Source organism: Stegostoma tigrinum, chromosome 43 (assembly GCF_030684315.1).
Source record: "Stegostoma tigrinum isolate sSteTig4 chromosome 43, sSteTig4.hap1, whole genome shotgun sequence".
Taxonomy (NCBI): domain Eukaryota; kingdom Metazoa; phylum Chordata; class Chondrichthyes; order Orectolobiformes; family Stegostomatidae; genus Stegostoma; species Stegostoma tigrinum.
The window spans coordinates 2,706,706-2,723,100 of record NC_081396.1 but is presented as its reverse complement, the minus strand read 5'-3'; the positions used below and the strand labels follow the sequence as shown (position 1 = coordinate 2,723,100).

General features: G+C 46.8%; 1 protein-coding gene and 1 long non-coding RNA gene across 8 annotated transcripts in view; one reads left to right on the top strand and one right to left on the bottom strand.

Annotated features, from left to right (window-relative positions):
- Positions 1-6,243: 6,243 nt before the first annotated feature.
- LOC125449126 (uncharacterized) lies at positions 6,244-14,372 on the bottom strand. Of its 2 annotated transcripts, none has more exons than XR_007246840.2 (3): positions 14,173-14,372; positions 11,114-11,248; positions 6,244-8,270 (listed from the first exon to the last, which is right to left on the bottom strand). It is a non-coding gene; the product is annotated as an uncharacterized LOC125449126 (long non-coding RNA). The 2 variants fall into 2 exon arrangements; XR_007246841.2 differs by lacking the exon at positions 14,173-14,372 and adding an exon at positions 13,495-13,715.
- Positions 13,605-16,395, top strand: part of LOC125449112 (zinc finger protein 239-like) — a 48,464-nt gene continuing 45,673 nt past the window's right edge. The window contains exons 1-2 of one of the 6 annotated variants that reach the window (XR_007246829.2): positions 13,605-14,225; positions 15,956-16,137. The gene's annotated coding sequence lies outside the window, so the exon portion shown is untranslated. Of the gene's footprint in view, positions 14,226-14,451; positions 14,558-14,592; positions 14,712-15,955; positions 16,138-16,395 lie in introns of those variants that run through there. The other 5 variants (XR_009443167.1, XM_048524763.2, XM_048524766.2 and 2 more) reach the window with 5 other exon arrangements.

Here is a 16,395-nt window from a genome sequence, read left to right as displayed (position 1 = left end):
GCAATAAGGAGAGATGGCATCATAAACTCCTAAAATAAACCTGTACGGGTGGATCAAGTAAAACTAGTAAGAAGGCAAGTTTCAGGGAAGTGTAACAGTAATAGGGTCATAATATTGGTGGGGCAGGGGTGGATTTCAACCTTCCGAACATTAACTGCGATCATCATAGCGTGAAAGGTTGAGAGGAACATTTAAGAAAAAAAAATCTAGCACAGCTTTTGAAGCCAGTATGCAGAAATCTCAACAAGGAAGGGGAGGTCCTGGACTTGATTTTATGTAACAAAGGCAGATAAGTGGTTCAAGTATCAGTGGGGGAGCTTTTGAGACAGTTATTCAGAACTTTTTTTAAGATTCAGGGTTGATGTGGAAAAGGATAAGGATGGGGCTCAAGTCAAGGCTCTAAATTGGTGGATTTTAATAAGTCCAGATATGATTTGGGCTAGAGTGCACAGGGAGCAGATACTTTCAGGGAAATGTGCAAGAGAGAACTTAAATGGGGAGCTAAGGAGAGCTATAAGGGGAACATGAATTGGAAAAGGTAGGTTAAAATAAAGGAAAATGTTTTACAAGAACATTAAAGGTTAAAAGGATCAAGGAAAGGGTAAGGCCCATTAAATTCATTCACGTAGCTTTCTCTGATTTGTCTGTCAGTAGTGAACACTGACACAAAGTATTCATTCAGAACCAGGCCGACATTCTCTGGTTCTACATTCACAGCAGTGGTACTGAAACAAATTAGCATGGACAGAGAAGTTTTGAGTTGTCTGGCAGGCTTAAATGTGGATGAACCTCCAGAGTCAGGTGAAATGTATCCCATGTTGTTGGGACAAAATAGCAGGGTTGCTGACAAAAATGTTCAATTCCTCTCTCACAGAAAAGGTGCTAGAGGACTGAAGACTAGAATAAAGTTGCACTTTGACAAGAAGGGAGCAAAGCATAAACCAAGAAACTGCAAGCCAGTCAGCCCCACCTTGGTGGTGGGGAAACTACTGGAAGTAATGCTGAGGAATAGAATCAATTTTGAAAATTAGAAGCTGCCTGTTTGGGGATTCCAGTGATAATTGTTGAGTGAGCAATTTTTGGGCAAGTTGGTCTGTAGCCAAAATCCCTACTGACAATCGAGGAATGTGTTACGTGACGGAAAAAATAAACAGTCCAGCCATGGAAGGAAGCCTATCAGCCAGTAATCTTTTGGTAAACAGCCAAATGCAATGAGCAATTAACTTGTCCAAATATGTTGCTTCTCACCTGATCCAGGTTGAATTCTGTTTACTACTGATCAGCCCAGCAGACCAGCCTGTCTATACGGTCCTGTAAGCTAAAGCTGTCTTCACTATTTACCACCCATTGCTTTCGTATCATCTGTGGGTAACTGAATGTCCGTCCTACATTCAAGTCTAAATCATTTATATAAATCATAAACAACAGGGGCTCAACAGTGACCACTATGGGACCCCAGCGGACACAGACTTCCAGTTAGAAAAATATCCCTCAACAATCACCTCTGCTTCCTGCCACTCGGGGGGAGGCGGACCGAAGATGGAGAGAAAAGAAGATAGGTGGAGAGGAGAGTATAGGTGGGGAGGTAGGGAGGGGATAGGTCAGTCCAGGGAAGACGGACAGGTCAAGGAGGCGGGATGAGGTGGTAGGTAGGAAATGGAGGTGCAGCTTGAGGTGGGAGGAAGGGATGGGTGAGAGGAAGAACAGGTTAGGGAGGCAGAGACAGGCTGGGCTGGTTTTGGGATGCAGTGGGGGGAGGGGACGAACTGGGCTGGTTTTGGGATGCGGTGGGGAAGGGGAGATTTTGAAGCTGGTGAAGTCCACATTGATACCATTGGGCTGCAGGGTTCCCAATCGGAATATGAGTTGCTGTTCCTGCAACCTTCGGGTGGCATCATTGTGGCACTGCAGGAGGCCCATGATGGACATGTCGTCTAAAGAATGGGAGGGGGAGTTCAAATGGTTCGCGACTGGGAGGTGCAGTTGTTTATTGCGAACCGAGTGGAAGTGTTCTGCAAAGCGGTCCCCAAGCCTCCGCTTGGTTTCCCCAATGTAGAGGAAGCCACACCGGGTACAATGGATACAGTATACCACGTTGGCAGATGTGCAGGTGAACTTCTGCTTAATATGGAAAGTCATCTTGGGGCCTGGGATAGGGGTGAGGGAGGAGGTGTGGGGGCAAGTGTAGCACTTCCTGCGGTTGCAGGGGAAGGTGCCGCATGTGGTGGGGTGGGATTGGAGGGCAGTGTGGAGTGAACAAGGGTGTCAAGGAGAGAGTGGTCTCTCCGGAAAGCAGACAAGGGTGGGGATGGAAAAATGTCTTGGGTGGTGGGGTCGGATTGTAGATGGCGGAAGTGTCGGAGGATGATGCGTTGTATCCGGAGGTTGGTGGGGTGGTGTGTGAGAACGAGGGGGATCCTCTTAGGGCGGTTGTGGCAGGGGCAGGGTGTGAGGGATGTGTTGCGGGAAATGCGGGAGACGCAGTCAAGGGAGTTCTCGACCACTGTGGGGGGAACGTTGCGGTCCTTGAAGAACTTGGACATCTGGGATGTGCGGGAGTGGAATGCCACATTGTGGGAGCAGATGCGGCGGAGGAATTGGGAATAGGGGATGGAATTTTTGCAGGAGGGTGGGTGGGAGGAGGTGTATTCTAGGTAGCTGTGGGAGTCGGTGGGCTTGAAATGGACATCAGTTACAAGCTGGTTGCCTGAGATGGAGACTGAGAGGTCCAGGAAGGTGAGGGATGTGCTGGAGATGGCCCAGGTGAACTGAAGGTTGGGGTGGAAGGTGTTGGTGAAGTGGATGAACTGTTCGAGCTCCTCTGGGGAGCAAGAGGCAGCGCCGATACAGTCGTCAAATGTACTGGAGGAAGAGGTGGGTTCGGGGCCTGTGTAGGTGCCCAAGAGGGACTGTTCCACGTAACCTACAAAGAAGCAGGCATAGCTGGGGCCCATGCGGGTGCCCATGGCCTCCCCCTCAGTCTGTAGGAAGTGGGAGGAATCGAAGGAGAAGTTGTTGAGGGTGAGGACGAGTTCGGCTAGGCGGATGAGGGTGTCGGTGGAGGGGGACTGGTCGGGCCTGCGGGACAGGAAGAAGCGGAGGGCCCTGAGGCCATGTGCATGCGGAATACAGGTGTATAGGGACCAGTTCCCATTATCTCTGATAGGAGTTGCTGAGCTCTTTGGTGACGTTCCCCAAGTTCCAATCTGAAGGCCAGGCACGTGCATATCACGGGAGCCCCGCACCCTCCAGGAGCCACAGTTTCCAGGGCAACTGGCTGTATCCTCGAGTTAGTGCGAGAGGCCGCTTGAGCATCTGGCCCGTTCGCCCCCCCCCCCCCCCAACCAATTGCAGCTCCTGGTCTAGAAAGAGACAGACCGAGCCTGCGTGCTGGCGGCAGCCGCACTGCGCCTGCGCTGCCCTCCAGTTGCGGGGAGAACGGGTTAGAAGTCCTCTTCCTTTCATTTTCCTCCGGGTTGTGCAGCAAAGAACAAAACAGCACAGGAGCAGGCCCTTTGACCCTCCGCGTTTGTGCCATTGTGTGTTGCCCTTCCATACTAAAACTGTCTCCAGGTACAGAATTCGTATCCCTCCGTCCCCTACCTGTATTCACCCAGGTGCTTACACGAATGCTGCTGTGTCCGCTTCCAGCAGCACATTGCAGTCACTCACCATCCTTTGCATGGAAAACGTGCCTCGCACAACTCTTTTAAACTCCCCCGCCTTGCACCTGTGTCCCCTAGTTATTGACCTCTCCACCCTGGTGGCTGGGAGGGGGGGGGGGCGGTGGTGGTGGGGAGAGAAGCCTCATACTTTCCACTCTGTCCATGCCATTCACAATCTTATGAACTTCTATCATGTTGCGCCTCGACCTCCTGATTTCCAGTGAAAACAAACCCAGTCTGTCTAATCTTTCTTCATAGCTGGAGTCTCCTGTGCCACACAGCATTCTGGAAAACGTTTTCTGTACCCTCGCCAAAGCATCCCCATTCTTCTAGTCGTGTGATGACTGGAACGGTACGTAATATAGTCCAGGGTTTGTGAATTTTCTTCAGAAAGGAGAACCAGACCAAGTACAGAACGAATCATTTGATGAAACAAAAGACAAATATGATTAGTCCTTTTGTGGGAAAGATTCCTAATCAAAGTATACATCAGTGTATGCTATTCAAAGTCTACATCAAATGATTTGGATGAGGGAATCCAATGTAATTTTCCCAAGTTTGTTGACACAAAACTAGGCTGATTGTGAATGAGCAGGACACAAATAAACTTCAGAATGATTTCATTACGTTGAGTGAGTGGCAAATGTAGAAAGTTCAGAATGCAAGGTATTATTTTAAATGGTAGTAGGTTTGGAAATGTTGATGTACAAAGGGACCTGGGTATGCTTGCACACCAGTCATTTAAAGTCAGCATGTGGGAGCAGCAAGCAGTTAGGAAGGCACCTCGAGAGTGTTTGAGCACAGGAGCAAGGAAGTCTTAGAGCAGCTGTGCGGAGTTTTGTGAGGCAACGGCCGGAGTCTGTGTGCAAGTTTGGCCTCCTTCAAAAAGAAATATTATTCTTGCAGCAGGAAAACGACAATCTCTTGTATTGGTGAAGTCCGCAATGAGGGACAAATGTCATCATTGTCCATGCATCCGGAGGCAGCTCCACCTGCTCTCTCCTTGTCTTGAGTCAGATTTGGAGAAGATCCCACTTGTTCATAACTCCATAAAGATTTGTCCACAGTGGGAAGAGGATGATGGTCCCTCACTCCAGCTTAATTCCCCTTTCGCAGAATGACAGAGACTCTGGTGCACCATTTGCATTAGACACTTCCACAGCAGGGCTCACGAGAGAAAAAAAAGAATGATGTGGATATCGTAATCCAAGAAGTGTAGTATGAAATGTTGGGCAAAATAATCATAATGAGAGCTGAAGTGTTAGAGGAGCTGGGATCATTGAAAGTGGATAAGTCACCAGACCGCAACTCATTCCTCACACTCCATCCTGGCAATAACCGCCAAAAGAGAATCCCCCTCGTCCTCACATACCACCCCACCAACCTCCGGATCCAACGCATCATCCTCCGACACTTCCGCCGTCTGCAATCTGACCCAACCACCAAAGACATTTTTCCAACCCCACCCTTGTCTGCTTTCCGGAGGGACCACTATCTCCGTGATTCCCTTGTCCGCTCCACACTCACCACCCCTCCCCCCAACCCACCACACCCAGCACTTTCCCCTGCAACCGCTGGAAGTGCTACATTTTCCCCCACACCTCCTCCCTCACCCCCATCCCAGGCCCCAAGAAGACTATCCACATCAAGCAGAGGTTCACCTGCACATCTGCCAATGTGGTACACTGCAAGCACTGTACCCGGTGTGGCTTCCTCTACATTGGGGAAACCAAGCGGAGGCTTGGGGACTGCTTTGTAGAACACCTACGCTCAGTTCGCCATAAACAACTGCACCTCCCAGTAGCGAACCATTTCAACTCCCCGTCCCATTCCTTAGACGATGTGTCCATCCTGGGCCTCCTGCAGTGCCATAACGATGTCACCCAAAGGTTGTAGGAACAGCAATTCATATTCTGCTGGGAATCCTGCAGCCCAATGGTATCAATGCGGATTTCACAAGCTTCAAAATGTCCCCTCCCCCCACTGCACCCCAAGACCAGCCCAGCTTGTGCCCACCTCCCTAACCTGTTCTTTCTCACACCTATCCCTCCTCCCACCTCAAGCCTTACCCCCATTTTCAGCCTACTAATCTCATCCTGCCCCCTTGACCTGTCCGTCCTCCCTGGACTAACCTATCCCCTCCCCACCTACACTCACCTCTACTGGCTTCATCCCCGCCTCCTTAACTTGTCTGTCTCCTTGCCACCTATCTTCTCCTCTATTCATCTTCTATCCACCTCCCCCTCTCTCCCTACTTATTTCAGAACCCTCTCCCCCTCCCCCTTTTCTGAAGAAGGGTCTCGGTCCGAAACATCAGCTTTTGTGCTCCAAAGATGCTGCTTGGCCTGCTGTGTTCATCCAGCTCCACACTTTGTTATCTAGACCAGATGAGTTGTTTCCTAGAATGTTGAAGGACCACAGGGCCGAAACAGCAGATGCTATGAGGACTGTTCTCCAATCTTCACCAGACTGGAGGCCTGTGACCAGTGGTGTGCCACAAGGAACGGTGCTTGGTCCACTCAGTTTTGTCATTTATATAAATGATTTGGATGCAAACACAGGAGATATGGTTAGTAAGCTTGCAGACGACACCAAAATTGGTCACGTAGTCGACAGAGAAGAAGGTTAAGTCACAGTACAATAGGACCTTTATTAGATGGGAAGGTGAACCTGGGAGTAGCAAATGGAGTTCAATTTAGATAAAATGTTAAGATGCTGCATTTTGACAAAGAAAATCAGGGTCAGAATTATACAATTAACGTTAATTGTCCTGGGGAGTATTGCTAAAAAGGAGAACTTGGAGTCCTGATTCATAGTTCCTTCTAAGTAGAATCCAGGTTTACAGGGTAGTGACGAAGGCATATGGTATGCTTGCCTTTATTGGTCAGTGCATTGAGTATATTAGTTGGGAGGACATGTTGTGGCTGTACAGGATATTGGTTAGGCCATTTTTGGAATATTGCCTTCAGTTCTGGTCTCCCTGCTATAGGAAAGATGTTGTAAGACCTGAAAGGGTTCAGAAAAGATTCACAAAGATGCTTCCAGGGTTGGAAGATTTGAGCTAGAGGGAGAGGCTGAATCAGCTGGGGCTATTTTTCCTACAGCATCGGAGGTTGAGGGATGACCTCATGAAAGTTTGTAAAATCATGAGTGGCATGAATCAGGTGAATAGCCAAGGTCTTTACCCCAGGGTAGCAGAGTCCAAAACTAGAGGGCATAGGGTTAAGATGAGGGGGTAATGGTTTAAAAGAGAACTGAAGGGCAATGTTTTCACATAGATGGTTGTGTGTATATGGAATGAACTGCCAGAGTAAGTGGTGGAGTCTGGTACAGTAACAACATTTAAAAGGCATGTGAATGGGTGTATGAATATACAGGTCTTGGAGGCCAATTGCTGGCAAATGGGATGAGTTTAGTTTAGAATACCTAGTCATCATTGACAAATTGGATTGAAGCGTCTGTTTCCATGCTACTCAACTCTGTCACTCTAGGCTTAGGTGAGGTGCTGGAGGGCTGGAGAAATCCAAATGTGGTTTCATTATTTCAAAAGAGTACCAAGGAAATGCCAAACAACTATAGGCCTCTCAACTTTGGTGATGGGCAAATTTTAAGAATTAATCCTGAGAAATCAGATAAACTGTCATTTAAAAAATTCATGGACTAGTCGGGGATAGTCGGCATTGCTTCGTCAAGGGAAGTCGTATCAAATTTGATTAAGTTCAGGAGCAATTGACAAGGAGGATCAGTGTGGTAGTGAAGTGGATGTGGTCTACATGGATTTTATTAATGCATTTGACAAGGTCCCACGTGACAGACTGGTCAAAAGTTTAAAAAACCATGGGGTACAGGGTAATGTGTCGAATGGGATCCTCGATTTCCAATGCTTCTAATATTTTTCCATGTGCAAGCTCCAGTAAGAGACGCTAATATTGAGAGTAGTGAAACTCTTTCAGAGCTGAGCTGAGCCTTTTTGATTACTCAGGAGCAAGTTCGAGCTTTTAGTGCTGTGTTCTGTTATCAGTGAGAGATTGCACAGTCTGGAGCTAGTGTGGCTCCTTTACACTGGATCTGAATCTATGTTCATCCATTGCTCTATTTCATGTCTGCCCTTCCAGATCTCCTCTGTACCACTGTCTGACTTCCTCTGCCCTTGATAATGCTTGTATTTTAGCACAGTTTTGAATTTTACTGTCATTTCTGCTAATTGTGTCTAAATTAGGTTTTCACCACTGCCTAGTCCATGACAGTGTGCTGCGGACTTCAAAATTTTATCTTTCCACAGAATCAGTAATGGTCAGAAATTGTTTCTATTACACTATTGTTAAATTCTACTCTAAAATTACAAGCTTCATCCAGTTCACATTTCATAGCCTAAGGTTTTGAGTTTGATTTCAGTCTGTCTAAATGAGTTTCACAGAGTTTTTAAGAAGAGGAGGTTTTGCAGTTAAGAAACTGAACTCAAACATTACATCAGGACCTGAGAGAGTTGCCAAACATATCACAAGCTGAATGTCATCGAACACTGAACATGGAAGCACAAAGCACTGTTCACAGTTGGGAGAAGCTGGTTCTGTGTGTGGACAAGGCTTGAACCAATTAACCGGCCTGTCAAAACATAAACACATTCACATCAATGAGAAGCTGCGGAAATGTGGGCACAGTGAGACAGAATTCTTTCACCCATCAAAGCTGACAATTCGTTCGCACAGTCACACTGGGGAGATGCCATTTGCCTGTTTTGGCTGTGAGGTGGGATTCACTTAGTCATCCACCCTGCTGACACCATGGAGCTCACTCTGGGGAGAAGCCATTCATCTGCTCGAAATGTGGGAAAGGATTCACTCACTCAATCATTCACCCTGCTGAGACACCAGAGAATTCATACTGGGAAGAGGCCATTCACCTTCACAGAATGTGGGAAGAGATTTATCAGTTCATCCAACCTAGGACATACAAGTAATTCATACAGAGGACTGATCTTTGAAATGCCCAGTCTGAGGGGAGTGCTGTAAAGGTTTTGAGTGCTCTGACTGTGGGGCTGTATCTGGACGATCATCTTACCTCAGTGTACAGACAGGGGAGAAGCCCTTTCCCTGCTCTGACTCTGGGAAGGGCTTCTCTCAATCATCCCACCTGCTAAAGGTAATGTTATTGCACTGGGGAGAAGCCCTTTACCTGCTTGCATCTGCAGAATCACTATCAAGTTCACCAAGGAACTACAATGATTGGATTTTTGCAATTAATCACATCCAGGAGTGAACCAAGTTCATAGCTACCTGTTTCTGCTGATGTTAATAACCACCTGTCTAGTTACATGTTAATGTAGATAATGTCAAATAAAGCAGCTTTGTGTAAAAATAAAACAGTGCATATTCATCTTCTCTTTGCCTTTAACACAGGTGATTCTCTCTCCCCTCTCCCCCTCCAAGTGTGAGGAGGTTTGTTGTCACTGAGATTAAGACAATCCAATCATCTGCATTTGCCCAGACTGGGAAAAATTCTCCAGAGATCTCAGTGGTCTGATTTCCCACCGATGTATTCATGCTGAAAGGAGATGGAGACCTGGAGGAACATGTTGGGTGACCAGGTACCTACTGAGACTTTCATGTTGGAAATCATCAGCACCAAATTTCTCTCTGCCACATGGGAGAAAATCAAATTGCAAATAAATCAGGTGAGAATAGATAATATTGATGAGTAAGTGCATGAAAATCAGACTCTCACTACTTATCAGCAAGATTCTCATCTCTCCTTTGGTGGAAAATGTGACTTTTCATTTTCAGAATCTTATATACGTACCCAACTGCTTCACCATAGTCCACATTGTTCAGGGGCTTCCAACCCATGTGTTTAATGCAAAATTAGTTATATTGATGCTTGCTATAGGACACACATTATGTCCAGTTGCTGAAAGGGACAGACAGACTGTGTTTTGTTTTTAGCGATTCAGGCAGTGTTACTAACACCTTCACTCAATAACCAGAGACACACAGTTGAAGACTGGGAGTTGGACTTGTCCTTGGGAGTAACAGAAGTATGAGAACAGACGGAATCCAGAGTTAGAAATGAGAAAAGGCCTGAACAAGGTGCAGTCATCAAAAGGACATCATTTATTCTCATTGTATTTTGAGAAATTAAGAACCTGACACACTGTTCCAAATTACATTGTTGTATTATGATCTGTTAACGTAATTAAGTTCCAGATCAGTTATGGGATTAATACCACCATCAGAAATAAAACCCATCTGTCAGAATGAACTCTTCTAATCACCAGCAGCAGAAACAACAGAAGTCATCCTTGCAGTCATCTGTGAACATGCTGGTGTATCCAAAAGTGGCATGACAAAGTGAAGTACTTCCTCCAAAGCAAATGAACACCCTCTTCTCCAGTGTGAATTCACTGGTGTCTCAGCAGACTGTCTATGGTTTGAAAGGTCTTCTCACATTCAGAACATTGAGAAGATCTGCTGTCAGTGTGAATTAAGGTGAGATCGTGAAGTGAATTGCTTCCCACAGAGGGAGCATGTAAACAGCCTCTCCCCTGCGTGCACTGGTGTGTGAAGAGGTCGGATGAATGGGCAAATCCCCACACAGGAAGCAAGTGAATGGCCACTCCACAGTGTGACTTTGGTGCATGAGCAGATCCCTTGTAGTTTTAAAGCTCTTCTCACAGTCAGAGCATTGGAAAGATCTCTAATTAAAGTGAACTCGCTGGTGTAAAGTGAAATTGGGCACTGAAAGAGCAGGTGAATGGCCTCTCCTCAGTAAGAATTCGCTGGTGTCTTAGCAGAGCACCTATAGGCCTTTTCACATTCGGAACATTTGAAACAGCTGGCATCAATGTGAACATGCTAGTGTGAACTGAAGTGAGGTAACCAGAGTAAATTCCTTCCCGCTCAGGGCGCAGTTGAACAGCCTCTTCCAAGTGTCAACTTGATGGTGTTTTGTTTTGAAGATTGTAAATGTCTAAATGTCCTCCTGCAGGGAGAACAACTGAAACATTTCTCTGTGAAACAGCGAGTGTCTGATCAGATCCTGTCATCTTTTAAAGCTCTTCTTACATTCAGAGCAGTTAAACAGCCTCTCACCAATATGAACCTGCTGGTGCCTCAGCAGCTGGGTCAGAAAGTTAACCCCCTGCCCCCACACAGAGGAGTTTCTCCCAGGTGTAAGTCCCCTGGTGGATATGTAACATTGACAAAAATGTGAATCCCTTCCCAAACCTGGAGTAAATGAACAGCCTCTCCCTGGTGTGGCTGTGTTGGTGAATCTCCAGCTGGGAAGGGTAATTGAATCCCTTCTCACAGTCCCCAAAATTCCACTGTTTCTCCATGTTGCCAGCATCTTTGTATTTCTTCAGGTTGGACAACTTAGTTCAAGCCTTGTCTGCACACAAAATACATATATGTTGTGAATTTACTTTTAAAACTGTGTAACTTGACACTCACTCTCATCGTCTACGTCTCAGTGCTTTTCCAGTCATTTTTCTCTCCATGTTAAAGTCCAATGATATGCTGGTCCTGATAAATTTGAGAAATCCTGTCCGAACATTTAGAAGTCTTCCACGATCCCTTGCAAGAGGGCTATATAAAAGATATCACTGTCAGTCCAGAGTAAAAATTTAGAACAGACAATTCCAATTCATTTCTTTCCTGTATCCCCAAAGCTGCAATTTTCCTTGTCACACACTCTCTCTCCTGCCTGAATGGAAAACAAAATAAACCAGTCCCCCTCCACCGACACCCTCATCCGCCTAGCCGACCTCGTCCTCACCCTCAACAACTTCTCTTTTGACTCCTCCCACTTCCTACAGACTAAGGGGGTGGCCATGGGCACCCGCATGGGCCCCAGCTATGCCTGCCTCTTTGTAGGTTACGTGGAACAGTCCATCTTCCGCACCTACACAGGCCCCAAACCCGACCTCTTCCTCCGGTACATTGATGACTGTATCGGTACCGCCTCTTGCTCCCCAGAGGAGCTTGAACAGTTCATCCACTTCACCAACACCTTCCACCCCAACCTTCAGTTCACCTGGGCCATCTCCAGCACATCCCTCACCTTCCTGGACCTCTCAGTCTCCATCTCAGGCAACCAGCTTGTAACTGATGTCCATTTCAAGCCCACCGATTCCCACAGCTACCTAGAATACACCTCCTCCCACCCACCCTCCTGCAAAAATTCCATCCCCTATTCACAATTCCTCCGCCTCCGCTGCATCTGCTCCCACGACAAGACATTCCACTCCCAGATGTCCAAGTTCTTCAAGGACTGCAACTTTCCCCCCACAGTGATCGAGAACGCCCTTGACCGCGTCTCCCGTATTTCCCGCAACACATCCCTCACACCCCACCCCCGCCACAACCGCCAAAAGAGGATCCCCCTCGTTCTCACACACCACCCCACCAATCTCCGGATACAACGCATCATCCTCCGACACTTCCGCCATCTACAATCCGACCCCACTACCCAAGACATTTTTCCATCCCCACCCCTGTCTGCTTTCTGGAGAGACCACTCTCTCCGTGACTCCCTTGTTCGCTCCACACTGCCCTCCAACCCCTCCACACCCGGCACCTTCCCCTGCAACCACAGGAAATGCTACACTTGACCCCACACCTCCTCCCTCACCCCTATCCCAGGCCCCAAGATGACATTCCACATTAAGCAGAGGTTCACCTGCACATCTGCCAATGTGGTATACTGCATCCACTGTACCCGGTGTGGCTTCCTCTACATTGGGGAAACCAAGCGGAGGCTTGGGGACCGCTTTGCAGAACACCTCCGCTCAGTTCGCAACAAACAACTGCACCTCCCAGTCGCAAACCATTTCCACTCCCCCTCCCATTCTTTAGATGACATGTCGATCATGGGCCTCCTGCAGTGCCACAATGATGCCACGCGAAGGTTGCAGGAACAGCAACTCATATTCCGCCTGGGAACCCTGCAGCCTAATGGTATCAATGTGGACTTCACCAGTTTCAAAATCTCCCCTTCCCCCACCGCATCCCTAAACCAGCCCAGCTCTTCCCCTCCACCCACTGCATCCCAAAACCAGTCCAACCTGTCTCTACCTCCCTAACCTGTTCTTTCTCTCACCCATCCCTTCCTCCCACCCCAAGCCGCACCCCCATCTACCTACTAACCTCATCCCACCTCCTTGACCTGTCCGTCTTCCCTGGACTGACCTATCCCCTCCCTACCTATCTTCTTTTCTCTCCATCTTCGGTCCGCCTCCCCCCTCTCCCTATTTATTCCAGAACCCTCACCCCATCCCCCAAGGGTCTAGGCCCAAAACGTCAGCTTTTGTGCTCCTGAGATGCTGCTTGGCCTGCTGTGTTCATCCAGCCTCACATTTTATTATCTTGGATTCTCCAGCATCTGCAGTTCCCATTATCTCTGAAACTTTTTTTTGTATTCTTTTCACAAGCTTGTACAAATAAAGAAAGCAATTCTGAGATTGAATTCAGAACGAAAGAGTCTTTACCACAAACAAAATATCAAAGAAACAGATAATGATTCAACATAATTCCCAACCTCATAAAATTCATAGTTTTCAAATGTTTGAGAATTTAAGGAATGAATGGGACAACACATAACAATAGATTTTAATACATATCGCAGAGTGCAACACCAAAACAGACTCTTTCGTCCACCCAGTCCATGCTAAACAATCCCAAACTAAACAAGTCCCACTTGTCTGCTCCTAGCCCCTATCCCTCCAAACCCATGTATTTATCTAAGTGTCTTTTAAGCATTGTAACTGTGCCTGTACCCCCATGTCCTGTTTCAGCAATGAAGGCACCTGCATTTCACAATATGCTGTAGATACCTGTATGTTTAAATTATCCTAATTCTGCAACATTTTTGATAGACAAAGAAGTGAAGGCTTCTGGGAGGCAAGAAAGTGAAGCTCAGACCACAATCACGTCAGCCGTGATCTGATTGGTGCAGTTAAACTGTGTGTTGTTCCGTTTTGAACAAAAATCCACCCCCTCCACCACTAACACTCAGTAGAAGCAGTATGTACTATCTCCAAGGTACACAGCAGAAATTCACCAAAGATCCTCAGATAGCACCTTCAAACACACAAGAGCAGCAGGAGATAACCAGGTGCAGAGCTGGACAAACACAGCAGGCCGAGCGGCATCAGTGGAGCAGGAAAGCTGACGTTTCGGGCCCAGACCGTTCTTCAGAAAAATTCCCCCCCTTTTCGTTATGTGTAAACTAAAGCAAGGTGTCCAAGACTCGACTGGGGGCAGCAGAAAAGGCTGTTTTATTGTAGGGAATGTTAAAATTGATGTGGAATATCGCAGTAAGTTTCTGATGCGCAAAGGTGTTATATAAATGCACGTTGTTGTTGTAGTAATTTCATTACTTGAGAGCCGGAAGCACTCCCCGCGGCCAATCGCCCAATCCCGCAAACAGGGGAGCAAAACGCATGCGCAATTGGGGTCAAAGTACAGAGCATGCGCGGAACCAGTAATGGCGGCTCACGGACCTTCCTTACCTTCGGTCCGAAAACGGTGATGGACGGAGACTGCCGAGATCCCGCGGGAGCCGGTGAGTTTGCCTGAAACTATTGTGTAAGCTGCGACGCCTCCCCCCAAAAAAGAAACGAAGTTAATCAGTGCCCGTGTTTACACGGCGTGAGGACAGTCGTTGAACTGCAAACTTTCGTGTCGTTAGGCCTCGTGCTAACATCCGCCATCTTTTTGCAGCGCTGTGCCGCAGGGCGCATGCGCTGTCTTCATCTTTGATGCGGGCAGTATTGGCAATGACTGGGTGGAGCTTGCTGCCCATTGCTCAGAGTGGGGACAGCTTGTCCATCAAGCTGCATGAGCCTTTTACACCCAGTGCGTTACTGGTGAGGCGGAGCGGCGGCAGAGAAGGAAGTAAGCCCCACTTGTTGCTTTCCAGCCTCATCTGTTTTAAGATTTGTGGTTCCGTTCAGTCAAGTGAAGACCTAAGTCAGAAACTGAGGCTCCCGCGTAGACCTTATTGTTACGTTAGGTGACTGCCGATGGTGAAGAGGAGCGATGTGCATCAGTAAGCATGCACGTCCTTTGCTTTGACAGAATTAGAAGAGGACGTTGATAACAGAAAATTCACTTGCTTCTCTTCATCGGCCTCTGTAAATAAGCACCGAAAGCTAAACCTTTATCCGATACTGCATGAAGTGTTTCCTCACATCCTCCCTGTGGCTCTTCACCAAAATCTTCAGTGTTCCATATTTTTTTTCTTCTTTTGTCCAGCTAACAAGACAACTTTTCCTTTTCTATCACATATTAATGTTTCACAAACCCTTCTATCTCATCCCTGTTCATTCTGCTTCACCTCAGACAATTTAAGTTTCTCTAACTTAACAATGCAACTCCACTTCCTCATCCCTCAAACTATTTTGGTAAGTCTCCTCTGCCTCCTCCCATCCTTCACAATGTGTGGTGATCTCTGGTTTGCACATACCTAGATGCGGTGTTACCGCAGGTAGTATCATCTCACAGCAACAACTGCACAATGACATCACCTACTCCCCTAAGATTTTCTCAAATGTGAGATCTCACTCTGACTCCACTGTTTCAGAATCTTTCCAATTGCAACTACCAGCAGGAGATATCAAAATTTTGAGAGGAGATGGAAAACATTGAGAGTGTTTCACTGATGAGTGTTTATGAGAATTCACCTCGTAGCTTTTCTCGATTTACCTCAGCTCTGTGTTCTGAGAGAGGCTCCAGCTCTGGGACTAGAGTTGTTCCCTCCTCGGCTCTGTTTAATCTCTGCTCTCCCTGATCACCGCTCCGCTATTGATTAACATCCTCCATCTCTAATAATGGATTCTTTTTATGTCTAATTAGTATTACATTATTACTTCTGCCAACAATGTCCAAGTGAGGTTTTCATTGCTGCATATCCCCTGACAATGCACGACCCTCTTACTAATTTTACCATCCCTCAGGATCTTTCACAATCAGGAATTGTTTCTCCCTGCACGATAGTTCATTTCTGTTTCGCTTCTGAGCTTGCAATGATCATCAAATTTGCACCACGTTTGTTCACTGTGATTCATTCTGTACACCCTGAACAATTCACTCTTTTTATCACTCCATGGATACTGCCTTGTTTTTGACGAGTACAGTCTCAATGGGTCTGAGGGCCATTTTCTGTGCTGGAGACCTGTAGTAATGTATGACCATGTCTGTCATCCAGACTATCTCCAGCATTGTATCTCTTTTGTTCAAATTTCCAGCAGGTGCAATATTTTGTGATTATTTTATTGTATACCTTGTTCACAGATCAGAATCTAGAAACACAGACAAAGTAAGGGATGAGCTAACCCACTGTGGGGCTGGAGGAATACAAGCCAGGCAGCATCAGAGGAGCAGGAAAGCTGACGTTTCGAGTCGGGACGCATCTTCATCTGACCACTGTGGTTTTGACATTTTTTCTTGTGCTCTGGTTTGCAAGGTGCTGACCGGTAAGAGATTCCATGTAATTCATGCAGTGATGATGATGGAATGGTGATATGTGTACAAATCAGCAACATCAGTTTTAAAGGAATACAGTGTACCCAGTACTTTCATGTAAAATGTCAGACAGCACCTGTAAACACTGGGCCACGTAAATAGATAATATGACAGGTGACTGAATGTTTGGCCAAATAACGAGGTGTAAAGAAGCAGTTTAAAGGAGGAAAGTGAGGTAGTGAGGCAGTGAGGGTTCAAGAGAAAAATCC